We start from the raw sequence: 13,954 nt of genomic DNA on the forward strand, positions 1-13,954 counted from the left end.
ACCTGCTCGATGTGCACCCACTATCACTCCTCTTGAATTCTGATAACCCTTCCCCATTTCAGTCAGGATACGCATGTGATAGATGATTTATTATAAAAGACTAGACAACACTACTATACTACTACATTATACATATTTGACACTACATTCTTTGGGCTTTGGCCGCGCCTTTCAAGGTGCCCTGCCCATAAATGAGCTTGCAAATAAGTGGAGAGGCTGTCCGTAGGGAAACCATAGGCAGGGGGGCAGGATAGCTGTCCTCCCCGCTATACAAAGCCAAAAAGCAGGTGGAGACTAAGGGTGGGGTTGCGGGGGAGTTCCCAGCTAGAACCATCATTTTGTTTAATTTCTGGTACACTGTTTGGAATTGTGCTGCACCCACTTAGAGAGATCAACCTCACCTCTAATAGATAAGACCCAATTACAGTACCACGCAGTGTTCATGTATGTGTAATAAAGGGGTTCTGCATGGAGTCCAGCCCTAAGTACATAAGTATTTCACACTTGCACATTTACATATTGAAACACTTTTATGCCATGACTGAAAATGTGTGCACACTACTGAATACATTTTGAAAAAATAAGGTTAAAGGAGCGCCTGCCTCACTAAAGACTGTCAGAAACTTTGAAAACACTCCTCCATAGTTTTTGGAATAAGATAACATTTAATGAACACTGTCTGGGGGTGGCAATGCTGTAACTACCTGGAAAATGTAGTTAGCAGACTTAACAGCTGCTTCAAAGTAAAAGGCCTCCCAGCCTCTCGCAGCCACAAGATGCTGTGTGCTTTTTGGGGAGAAAAAACCCAGAAAGAAGAATAGGATGAGTGAAGTTTACAAGCATAAGAACAAACTAACAGTGAGTGGCTGTAGTTGATTAAGAAGTATACACAAATAAATAGAGAACATTCTATTTAAGGGAATGGTCATCTTTTTTGTGTCTTTAACAAATGATTAAAAATTTTGTATTTAAATATTTAAGTCCAACATGCTTTATAATGAGTCTTTTTAACTAATAAATAAATAAATAAATAAATAAATAAATACATTTCTGGTTACTATGGTGACTAACACTATTCAATACAATTCAAGTTCCATTATAAGTCCTACCATTTATTTAGCAGTTATTGAGTATTCATTTCCAGGCATATATGAGGGTGTCTGTCTGTCCATACATCTGTCCATCTGTACAGTATGTCACACTTACATTTTTTGCATACACCTAGAAAACCGCGTATTAATTTATGATTAAACTCTGTATTAACATTATTTAGCATATGTTATTGGGAGTATAATATAAAGGGATGCATGGAAGTGTCTCTCTGACATGGTTTGCATGCTCTATGTATATAAAGGGCTGCTGTTCCTGCCAGGTGAGCTTCCAGCTGCCAAAAAAATCCTTTCCAAATGCAAGTTTTAAAAGGTGTGTGAGGAAAGTTTTATCCACATGCATTTATAACCTCGCCAGGGCTTGACAGCAAAGTAGAATGGATTTGTCTCATCATTGCTACCAGGGCAAGAGCACAATGAGACAATCCATCAAGCCGGTTGACTGAGACCTCCAGATTGTGATGAACCTGTTTTGGACCCTCAGTCTCTTCCTGCAGTAAATCACTCAGATTCTGGAACTTCTCCCGGACTTTACAGACCCCTTGGCTGCCGAGACCAATTGGTGGTCCGACTGCCAGATGTGGTCAACAAAATTGTCACATTTCCTACATTTGTTTTATTTTCTCTTGTAAAAGTTTTACCATATTATTGTTTTTTAAACTTTCCTATGGTTATACTATGCATTAGTAATCCAAAAGTTACTGCACCTTACATGAATGCATTCAACAATTGTATGGTACAGGTGCGTCAAGACTGAATAAATGAATGGAAAGCAGGAAGAAATAGACTTCAAAAAGCCATTAATGCAAAAACATAAAAATTATTATTTTTTGTACATCGAATGTTGAAGACAAGATGCCTGTACTGTTAACATGCAAAGTGCTAACGTTTCAGCCGTCTGGTTTGCCAGGTTTTAAAAATAAAAAATAAAAAAAATAATATGCTTTACCATACCTCTCCAGGCATTACAATGCTTACCTGTGGTTTACTATGCCATCACTTTGCTATGCTTTTAATATAGGGAACTTTTGAAGGAGTTTTAAAGGATCAAGATCAATTAACTTAAATTCCTGAAATGCTTGCTTGCCTTCACTCGTTATATTTATTCACGTGTTCTGGCTGCTGTGTGGCAGGTACTAGTGCGACTGCAGGGGTGCAAATTTGGCGTTAGAATCTACCATCAGGGTACCTTATATAGCGCCAATAACAATACATTCTGGCACCAGTAGAAATGTTAAATTATTCTTGTTATTTTTTTTTAATATATGATGATAGTTTCTCATTGGGATTGGACTACTTGAATGATCCACCCACCTTCATCCACACACATAGGAGAGAAGGTTTGTGTCATGTGGGGAATTGTGAGGGGGTGCTTGATTAAGGTTTGATAATTTAGCAGCAGTAGGCTCTCTTTCAAAACAGTTTAAAACCAATTTTCAGAATGATTTGCACCCCTGCACTGATCTCTCACATTGCACACAAAATGATCTTGCAGTCTGATAGGAACTTTGACGGCTCCATTGATAAGTCAGTGGAAGTCTGCCCAAGTATTGCACATATTTAAATGTCATCATTGTTCATTAGTAATGTGGCAAAGAGAAGAAAGTGTCTCTTATTTATGACGGTGAGCAAGGACTCATTAAGGACTGTAAATCTTTTTAAACCAACTGAAAACACAGAGGTGTGTGCCGATTGGAAAAAGTGTATAGTTAACTAGGGGAGCTGAATTCAGGGCTAAATTCTGAGGAATAAGAAACTATAAGAGGGTCAATAAAACACCTTTTCTGCAAGTACATAAGTAGGTTACAAACCAGTGGACTTCAAAGATGTTTAATTATTTTTCTGTGTAATATCTTGCAGGTTTTATACAGTAAAAAGGATTGTGTTCCTCTAAGAAATTCCTTTAACCGCATGCTGTTTTCTTCAAGCAAAAAAATGCAAATTGCCCACGGGAGCGAAATACTTTGATAAGCTGGGATCAATCAAGCAGTATCACTGAGCTATAACCTTTTCCACATCAAAGTAAAACAAAAATGAAAAATATGGCATTAGTGTACTGCCAGGCCTGCATTAAAGGGCTCGTGTATAAAAAGGTCAGGTCTAATGGACCCCTGTAGTTACATATTGCCATCTATTTAATTGACCTAAACAATGATGCATCTACATTCTGACACTGAGATCATTTGAGATTCAGGTTTACATACTTGCCAACATTTAAACCACCATGACAGTAAAACCAGACATAATGAAATATCCTTTCATTTGTATAAGTTAATGATCAGCAGATGTGTCAGCCGCATGAAGGGCACAGCGTGTGGTTTTAACTAACTCTGCTGTGGAGAATAAATTATTTTTTTATGGGTAAATATGGGGACTTTCTTCCTATGCATCGGGACATGACACATTTGCTAGGAAATTGGGACTGTCCCAACCATATAGGGACTGTAGGCATGTATGGGTTTTGAAAATCCAACATCTAACAGTACATTTCGATCTGTAAAAATAGGTAGACAGAGAGGGTCCTATTTAGTGAGTCAAAGGATATTTAGATCTGCCAAATTGACCTCATTCTCCTTTTAAAACACCAAAAGACAGTTATAAACATTGTCATTGAAATTAATCCCAAACATGCTTAATTGGATTGAGTTTCTGGGATTGTGGTGGCCATGGAAGATGCCTGAAGTCTGTATTATGCTCCTCAAAACATTCATGTGCAATTCTGGCACAGTGAATTGAGTGCATTACCGCCTTGAAAGCAGACGTCGGCATGAGGGTACAAGGGCAGCATTGTTGGGTGGACATGATCCTTAATGATAACTACAACACGGCAGCTTTATAATGCTGCAGGGATCATGACAAACCACATGATCAACCTGAGGATTTTATACTAAGGGGTAAGGAAGAAGATGGGCAGCAATGGAACAATGTGACAGTATTACAGTTGGCATGAACCAATACAAACCACTAATCAATACCCATATTATAGTGCCACACCGGTACCTGTGTGCTTTTGTATCAGGACTTTATTTTCATAGTATCATTTGAAATGCCAATCGGTTCACCAGGGGGCACTTAGTTTTGCACCCCCCTTGTTGTACATTTGGACTACAAATCTCTTCTGCCAATTGAGCTAATTATACCCTTGTCACTTGCTATGAATTACAAATTAGCCAACCCTCTTTTGTTTCATGAAAGGTGATTTGTTTTTCTTTTTGCAGCTACAGCCAGATATAAACAAAACCCATGTAAACAAACACAAACACAGACAAGCAGACATGTGAAACACAGCAGGTAGCTGGCAGGTGTAGCTGTGATTCAAACAATGCCTTATGTTCCTTGTCATGAGGTACACCCTTCCACTGTGCTTATATGTTTTATTTTGTATTTGTGGCATGTTATTATTATTTAAAAAGGTAGTATGTATTGGTGAACAGTTGTTTAAGGTTGGCAGGGAGGGGTTAATTGCTTTCTCTGCCAATGTTCTTCAGAAAGCTTTCAGTCTGCAGAACATGAGGGAGACAGTAAGATCTAGAAAAAGTAAACGATTGCTATTCATCCTGGCTTTAAACCAGCATGATACTTGTTTGTTCAGCATCTGTTTTCCATGTCTGTTTTGGTCATCGTGCCATTTATTTTGCACTCAGTGTTTTGATTTGGTTAAATGATTTGATTTAATAAAGAAACGAGTGCATTAGAGCCTTATCCCGCAGTACCTGCCTGTTGAGTCCATTCTCTTCCTGGTCTGATGTCACCACCAAGCCATCCATGTGACAGCCTGTTAAAATAAATGTTTCAAACAAACAAAATAAAAGAGCTATTGACATGTTTCCTGCCATGCACCTCTATTCACTATATATGTCTCACATGTTCAATTTTGAAAGAAATTCATTTTCAGTTTAAAATGTGATATCTGCCATTACACCGGGTTCAAGAAATCCCTGTGTGCAATACCTAGAGAGTGAAATCGTCACCTCACCTCTACCAGTAACCAACCAACTGCTTCCCCTAATGACTGACATGCTCTGCAGCCAGTAAGATGCTTTGACCCCAACGACACTGCTGGAGTGAAATGATCCATTAAGTAAAGCAGTAATAAGCAAGTTTAACCTAGTGTAGTACCAGATGTTTTAAAACTACAAGTTTCCTATAACACGTGTTTCTTTCAAAACCGCACTGTTGATATAGTGAATGAAAGTGCATGACGGGTAAGATTTCTGAATTATTCTCTTAGCTATAGAGGCTAGAAACTGTCCCTACACAGAACATCTATACTCAAACTGGGGGTGAAGAGCGTTGACTAGACACAGAGCCTCCTTTAATTTGCACGCAATTCATTTTACTGAACCACCTTTTTCTCTGTCCAATTGATCGCTCATTTAAATGGCTGCTAATTACTCCAAGAGGTCTGATTGAATGTCACCATAAAACAGGCAGAAATCAAAATTCATGTATTGAATCTATCCATTCATATGTTACACATTTAGCAAAATAACAATTAAGAGACATTTTAACAGTAATGTCAGACAATATACAATACTCCCTTGTAATTTCATGATTTGGTAATTCATGGTTAGACCTTAGTGACAGTAAATTGCCATATACTGCACAGTATAAGGGCCCTTCACTTATTCTCTAATTTCAATATTGCTCATTTTTTTGATGTTCAAGTCAGATTATGGAATATAGAGGAAGAACTGTGTTTAGTTTAAAGAAAAATACAGAGTGTTCATCCCAGGGTTATATTAAAATCAGTGTTGGAGGTAATGTGGTGAAATCTTTTGATGTGGAAGTTCAGTGAAACCAAATCAAAGGAATTTTAAAATTATTATTTTGAACAGTAAAGCTGTATTACATTATATTGATAATAGTAATATATATATATATATATATATATATATAGTATATAATATTATATATTATATATATATATATATATATATATATATATATATCCCATCACATACTGTCGGCACTGTAACTTTGTAAGTTATGTAAAATACAAACAAAAATATCAATATATAGTTTATTGTGGAATAATAAATAATTTTGACTCATGATTTGGAACTTGCATTAATTAGATACAAATTAATAATAACTGTATAATTGGCAAATAACAACCAATCTTTTCAACACATGTGTTGATATTGTAGGTTTATTTTTTGCACAATCAGTATTTATGCACAAACTAATCAGGTGCAGAACCTCTGCAGCAAGCGGTCTCAGGAGGATGCCAGGGATAAAGGTAGCTGTGACTAATGTATTCTTGCTGTTGTTTAGAAAGGCTTTTGTTATATATTGATAACATTTAATAAGCAATTAGTAAAATACAAGTGGGCACTGGGCTGAGATCAAGCAGCTTCTTTATTGAGCTCTTCAGAATAACACAGTAAAACTGCGCACGCTCCGCGAGCCATGCAAATACTACCAGTAGGTGGCAGTAATTCAACCAATCCCTACACTAAACAATATACGTCACAGCTTTGTATATCCTGTTCTGTTTTAGTCAGCACCTCCTGGTGACTTTTTAAAACTCAGAAGTTTAAAGCACCCTCCGTGGCCTCAAAGAGGCTCTAAAGCATATCTTCTCTCCAAGAACAACTTGTCCCCCAGCGACACCGTCCTAGTGAAAACAAAAAAATACCATATTTGTTCTATTGTATTTCTTACAGCATTAAACAAATATGGTATTTCTTACATCCACTGGTTGATGGTAACCCTATACAATGTGATCCAAGTTATATACATTAAGCATACCTCTACGCCTTTTCTTCTACCTAATTGGTTAAAGCATGTTTATGAACACGTACTGTATATATATTAAAAAAAAAAAAGTAATGGTTTCTTGTGCTGCAAGGTTCTAAGCTCTTACACAGCTGGTCAGAAATGCACTCACAGCTCAGCTGTGCTCCCTAGTCTCAGGTTGGAAATAAAGTTCTCAGTTTAGCTACTTGGATATTTATTTTTGTATGAAAACCAACACACAATTTGACACACTTAGCAGTATCTGCTTGAGAAATGCCATGGAATGAAGGTTCCATGTCAGAGTGTCATGAACACTTCATCCACAAACATTGATAAATATTACAATCAATAAATATATATTGCAGAAGGAAACAAGTTTTCTTCCAGGACAACCTTGTACTTGACTTGATTCATGCCAAAGCTTCCCGATTTCAGCCTTGCTGAAGCACCCCCAGATCGTCACTGATCCTCCATCACATTTCACAGTGGGTGCGAGACATTGTGGCTTGTAGGCCTCTCTAGGTCTCCGTCTAACCATTAGATGACCAGGTGTTGGGCAAAGCTGAAAATTGGACTCATCTGGGGGTGCTTCAGCAAGGCTGGAATCGGGCAGATTTGTCTTTGTGAAGGGCGCATGAATCAAGCCAAGTACAAGGTTGTCCTGGAAGAAAACTTGCTTCCTTCTGCTCTGACAATGTTCCCCAACTCTGAAGATTGTTTTTTCCAGCGGGACAATGCTCGATGCCACGCAGCCAGGTCAATCAAGGTGTGGATTGAGATCAAGACCCTGTCATGGCCAGCCCAATCTCCAGACCTGAACCCCATTGAAAACCTTTGGAATGTGATCAAGAGGAAGATGGATGGTCACAAGCCATCAAACAAAGCCGAACTGCTTGAATTTTTGCGCCAGGAGTGGCATAAAGTCACCCAACATCAATGTGAAAGACTGGTGGAGAGCATGCCAAGACGCATGAAAGCTGTGCTTGAAAATCAGGGTTATTCCACCAAATATTGATTTCTGAACTCTTCCTAAGTTAAAAAAATTAGTATTGTGTTGTTTAAAAATGAATATGAACTTATTTTCTTTGCAATATTTGAGGTCTGACAACACTGCATCTTTTTTGTTATTTTGACCAGTTGTCATTTTCTGCAAATAAATGCTCTAAATGACAATATTTTTATTTGGAATTTGGCAGAAATGTTGTCAGTAGTTTATAGAATAAAACAAAAATGTTCATTTTACCCAAACACATACCTATAAATAGTAAAACCAGAGAAACTGATAATTTTGCAGTGGTCTCTTAATTTTTTCCAGAGCTGTATATATATATATATATATATATATATATATATATATATATATATATATATATATATATATATAATGTACGTGTTATATATGTGTGTGTGTGGTGTGTGTGTGTGTGTGTGTGTGTGTGTGTGTGTGTGTGTGTGTGTGTGTATATTTCATTTTGTTGTTGTTTTTAAGATTAAAGTGTTTCATAGCTTTTTTTTTTTTAAATCAAATAAAATATTAAGATATTTTTTTATGCACTGCTCAGAAGATCCAAAACTTCACACAATTTGTGCTCTCCTGACTGTGACTCACCTTGCGCACCAGGGAGCCTCTTGGGGAGGAAAAATAGATATTAAAAAAAAAAAAAAAAAAGTTCTAATTTTCTCTTATTTAATTGATGAGAACTCCCAGATGCTCCAAGATTTGACTTGCCTTCTCAGTGCCAATTACAGCTTTTCCTAAAACTGATGTTATCTTGATAACTGCAGATGAAGCCTTCAGATTCACAAAAAAACACCACCAGTGACTTCTTGAAGTTGAATAAGAGCATAAGAAAAGTTTGGGAACAACAAAAGGTCATTCCATCCATCAAGACTTGTCCCTTGTACACCATTCTCCCCTACTGAGTGGAACTAATTTAAAAGCACATAATCTAGCCTTTTTTTTCAATGTTTAACATCCTACTACTTCACTTCACGACGACTTCTGGGCTGGAAAGCATTAGCTCTCCATTTGGGTTCTGTGCCTCCCTCTGGACGAGGGAGGTTAAGACTTAGTTAAGACTTAGCCAGGTGCACACCTTCCACCTACAGACCCTGCAGAGATACCTGTGTGCAGACTAGACCCCGCAATGGTGTGTGCTGGCCTCCCTCCTCTTGCGCCAGCTCCACAACATGGGATAGGACCAGCAACTGTTCTTCCTGAGCTGCTGGTCTTCTACAAGGACCTGCCGAAGAACTGGAACATGCTTCATGCGCAGGTGTTGGAATCCCCCACAGTGGGGAGGCAGATGATCTTGTTAACATTAAGATCACATTAAGCGAGGAGAGCCAGACGTGTAGCATTTAAGTACCAGCAAGAATTGATCTTCACCAATAGCTTCAAATACAATACCATTAAATAATCAAATTCGCCTTTATCATAATATTTCTTTCATACAGGAAGATGGGAAGCCAATAAATAATGTCAAATTAGATTGACAGTAATTATATTATTAGTTCAATATACTTTAACTCAATGTATACTTTTTTCTTATTCACCCACATGCATGAGGCACTTGGAAGATAGGGTCAGTTGGTAAGAATATCATAATATAAGCTCAACCTCATCCCAGGCTTGACATATATAACATGTTCCCATTTCCAGAGTGGTATGGCCCAGTTCATTGTAAATTAACTTATTCCCCAATTATGATTAACATGAGAACATCTGTAAGGATTTGATGGGATACTCACTAAGGATAAGTGATTTCCTTATTCTTGTTTCTGATGCCACTGGGTTGTCAGTTTTGACTTGCATACTATGGAACGATTATTAACAAAGGGTGCATATAATGATGCTTTAGGGAATCAAGAAACATCAGAAACCGAAACAAACAACAAAACTTGGAGAAACTTAAAATAAGCATTGGTTTTCTAGAGCAGGCAACAAACATTATTTAAAAAATAGAAACAAAAGAAGAAAAAAAAAGATTGCAGACCTTTAAAGCAACCCAATTAAGGAAGACCTTCAACCTGTGTCTATTGTTTTGACTGAATTTGAATGAGCAGCCCTTCAATCCCCAAGAGACAGGGTGCACGTCTTAATAGCATCTCCACAACCTCAGCTGAACCTTTCTATCCACAAAAACAATGAGAGCCGTAAAGTAACAGACATGAAAAACTAAAAGTTTTATACAACACCTTGTAGGTTTGACAAGAAGCACATTATATGACCTGTGCTATACACCATGTTTCCCATATCAAAGTGATATATTTTCAACATAATCCTGGTAGTTTGAGATTTATATATATATACGTAATATATATATATATATTTTTATATATATATATATATATATATTATAATGCATTTCGAGAAACATTGCAGCAAGGTGATGGTGTTACACTATGAAAGGCACTATATAAATAAAGATTGATGATATATATATATATATATCTATATATATATATAATATATATATATATATATATATATATATATATATATATAAATAGGGCTGTCAATTAATCACAGTTCATTTTTTGGGAGAGTACATTCTTTGTTTTTTAATACACGTTAATTGCTCATTTCCTGCGGTACCATTTTAGTGCATGACAGGATTGAATGAGTGTAGTCATCGTTTGAATATCAAATTAGTCACAGAACCGCATTATGTAGCAAAGTACTCAAACTGAAGTGCTTGTGAATGGGACGTTTATTTTTTTAAAATCTTTGACGGTTAACTGGATAGAAAGAGGGTTACTTGTATCTACTGTCAAAGTGAGTTCCAGTATCACAGAAGTACATCTGCTGTACCACCTGGGTGCTAAACATGCTTTCACTTCTCAAAATACACTCTAGTAGTTCTTCTGCTAGACAGCAACAAAACTACAACAAATTAAACCCATCAGTTTCAACAGAGAACTCTGGATCATTGCAAACCCATAAATCAAGCCAAGTATGATACTATAACCAGTGTTTTTGGAGAGCTACCTATTGCAGACCCTTTTATTTAAAACAATATTATTTACAGTTATAACCTTTATTCAGTGAATATTTTGTTTTATTTAGGCAAGTTATTAAAATGTATATTATTAATATTTTTTTGTTATTATTTAAACGGCAATGAAAAACATCATTTTGTGAGTAAAGGAAACTGCAGAGGAAGCTGATAATTGTAAATGCAGTAAGGTGATTAATACACGGACTCCATTGTGACTTAACAGTTGGTTCAAACAATTTAACAACAATGCTGGACTGTAAGTAAATATAAAACCAGAAATCCAGAAATAGGGTTTTTATGCTTGTTGTTTTTTGGATGATGATAATAATAATAATAGCATCAGTAATAAATCAAACTTAAATGAGATATATATATATATATATATATATATAGTATATATATATATATATATATATATATATATATATATATATATAGTATACGTAATTAAAAATTCGGCATGCAAATGTTCAGCGGGTAATTGTCAACGAGACCTTTATTGGGACTACTCGGGGTTTGTCTCGCTGAGCCGTAAATACGTTAGGTACATTGACTTTTAAAACGCTGTGAATGTAGAAGCCTTTAGGTGACTTTCACACGATTTGATTGGCTCTTGTAATGCTGAAATTTCAATATTTACCGATTACCCATTATTCTCTATTCATTCCCCTTAACTCAAAAGTTATATATAGTGAGGGTTAAAGAAAATTAAATAATGTGAGAGGACAACTAAACCGCAACTGGATGGTGAACAAATACAGTAAATTAAATAACGTAAAGTGTTTGGGGTTAAATCTAATGAATACACTTGATAACTGTGTGTTAAGTAATCAGAAGTAAAAATATGTTTGGTTTAAAATAAAGCTTATTATTGTACAGGGACAGTACTTCAGTGCATTAGGACCCTGCTGGGGTTGCTGGCGTCAGGCTGGAATCCAGTTTAAGATAACTGCCTGTAATTGTTCAATGATGTAATTGAGGGTGAGTAGCGCATCACTGCAGTTACTGAATCCAGCAGTAAGCAGCATATCACTGCAGCTGCTGAAGCCAGGGATGAGCAGCACATCACTGCAGTTACTGTATCCAGGAGTAAGCAATATATCTTTTAGCATGATATATGTAGGTACATAACTGTATAATAAAAGGCTTCGGTTTAGAGTTAGGGTTAAAGTTAGGATTAAGGTTATATTGTGCAAAGAGATGCACACATTAGGTGCATTGTAACTATGCCTAATAACATTGTAATTATGTTTAAGTACACATGTATTTACTAAGTAAATACTATGTAAATACACAGTAATTAGAGACACTTAATATAAAGTGTTAACCGACTTTGCTTTGCTCGATTTAAATCCATTGTTTAATCCCAGTTATCTAATGCAGTCTTCTTCTTGTTTAGATAATTCAGTATCATTGGAATACTCATATTATCTAAAGGAAAATATGTTGCAGGATTCTCAGTGCACCCAGGCCTCCACAGGTAAACATCGGGGTTAGGAATCAATCTGTTTTCAGATGCTGAGGTACTGTGCTTGTTTGAAGAGTAAGAGACAGCAATTTCAAATGACATTGCTGCTCCCTTACCCTTTATGATGTTAACAATCAGTCTGAGTTATTACTCAAATATTGTGCTTTCTTTTCCATTGGTCTGTATGAAGGTCATTTGGGTTAAAGAGCATCACTTTGGGTCTAGTTTCCCGTTGCAAAGCAGAATAGATCAGCCAATCTGTCTTTGGATTATGAAGTGCCAGCACCACCTCATGCACGGCAAAACAAACTTGGTACAAAGTGTCAGATTACTAGATGGTGCTGGCTGTTAGACTAATGTAACCCATGTTACACATATTTATGGCATGGCAGACAACCAGAACTAAAAAGCTATTCATAAACTTAAAAAAAATATTACAATTAGAAGTAAGTAAATTTAGGATTCGGAACCAAGCAAACAAATAAGCAATTATGTGAGAAATATACTTTCACAGCACTCCAGTTACATTCAATTTCATAAGCATTCAATATTCAAAACTGCATAACCGAGAACTACTAATGCTCAAAGGGCCTGTGGTACTGGAAACTGTGATTCTTACGATTCTATCTTCTCAAGTATGTCCGAAATTAATAGCAGAGGCAATGCAGAAACTAAAGATTGCTTTTACACAAATCCTCATGCACTTCTTGAATATCCTTTGAGACTAAATTATCCACACACCCCTCATGCACCCGTTGAAGCGGCGTTGAACAATTACTGGTTAAGAAAGTACAAGGAAGATAGTCGCTAACAGAAGTAATAATCAAAGTGTCAGACTTCATTATACCATTAAAAGAAAGACCAATTCCCTCCTACTTTCCCCAGAATTCTAATAATATCAGCAGGAAAATGTATCCCGATGCAAGTAACCTTGGGAGTGCAGTCAGGGGAGAAGTGAGATACTGTAGCTCTTTCAGTAATGACTTTGGAAAACAAAGACAACCATTTCTATTACAGAGACCGTAATTAAATTTGTACATGAAATATATAGCAAAAGGTGTCTGATAATGTATAGGTTATGCCAAATTGCTCCTGTATATGTATGCATATTAATATATAGCTGTTATTAACATTTAGTCTACCCATACGGAGAGAACATATTTTTTAAATATATATTTTTAAAACATATTGTATGTGTCGGGGACAATGCAAATACCAATACATATACAACACAATATGGCAAGTTAAACTAAACTAATTATACACCTGGGAGTGTAATGAAATTAGCTAGCTGCTTCAAAAAAAAAGCCAATACTAAGAGTGAGATGACGGCTATTTAAATGACCATTATAATAGCCTATATATATGCGGACAATCAATGTGTAATTGTAGCAGGGGGAGATCTGTGCTGACTCTGCTGGTGTGTTCACGGTGCTGCAGGAAGAGGGCGGCAGTCGTCCAACAAGCGTCTGTGAGTCATGGCAGTGACACGGGCAGGTGGGAAAGTGGGTGTGTGGACTTTCCCCCTCTCTGAATGGCTGAGAGGCAGGTCTTGGGGAGATTGTTAGCCCTATAAGTTAACTCTCTGTTGTTTCCTCAGGTCTGCCCTTTTAAACGCGCCGTGAGTGCGGAAG

The sequence above is a fragment of the Polyodon spathula genome, chromosome 31, assembly GCF_017654505.1.
Source record: "Polyodon spathula isolate WHYD16114869_AA chromosome 31, ASM1765450v1, whole genome shotgun sequence".
In the NCBI taxonomy this organism is placed as follows: domain Eukaryota; kingdom Metazoa; phylum Chordata; class Actinopteri; order Acipenseriformes; family Polyodontidae; genus Polyodon; species Polyodon spathula.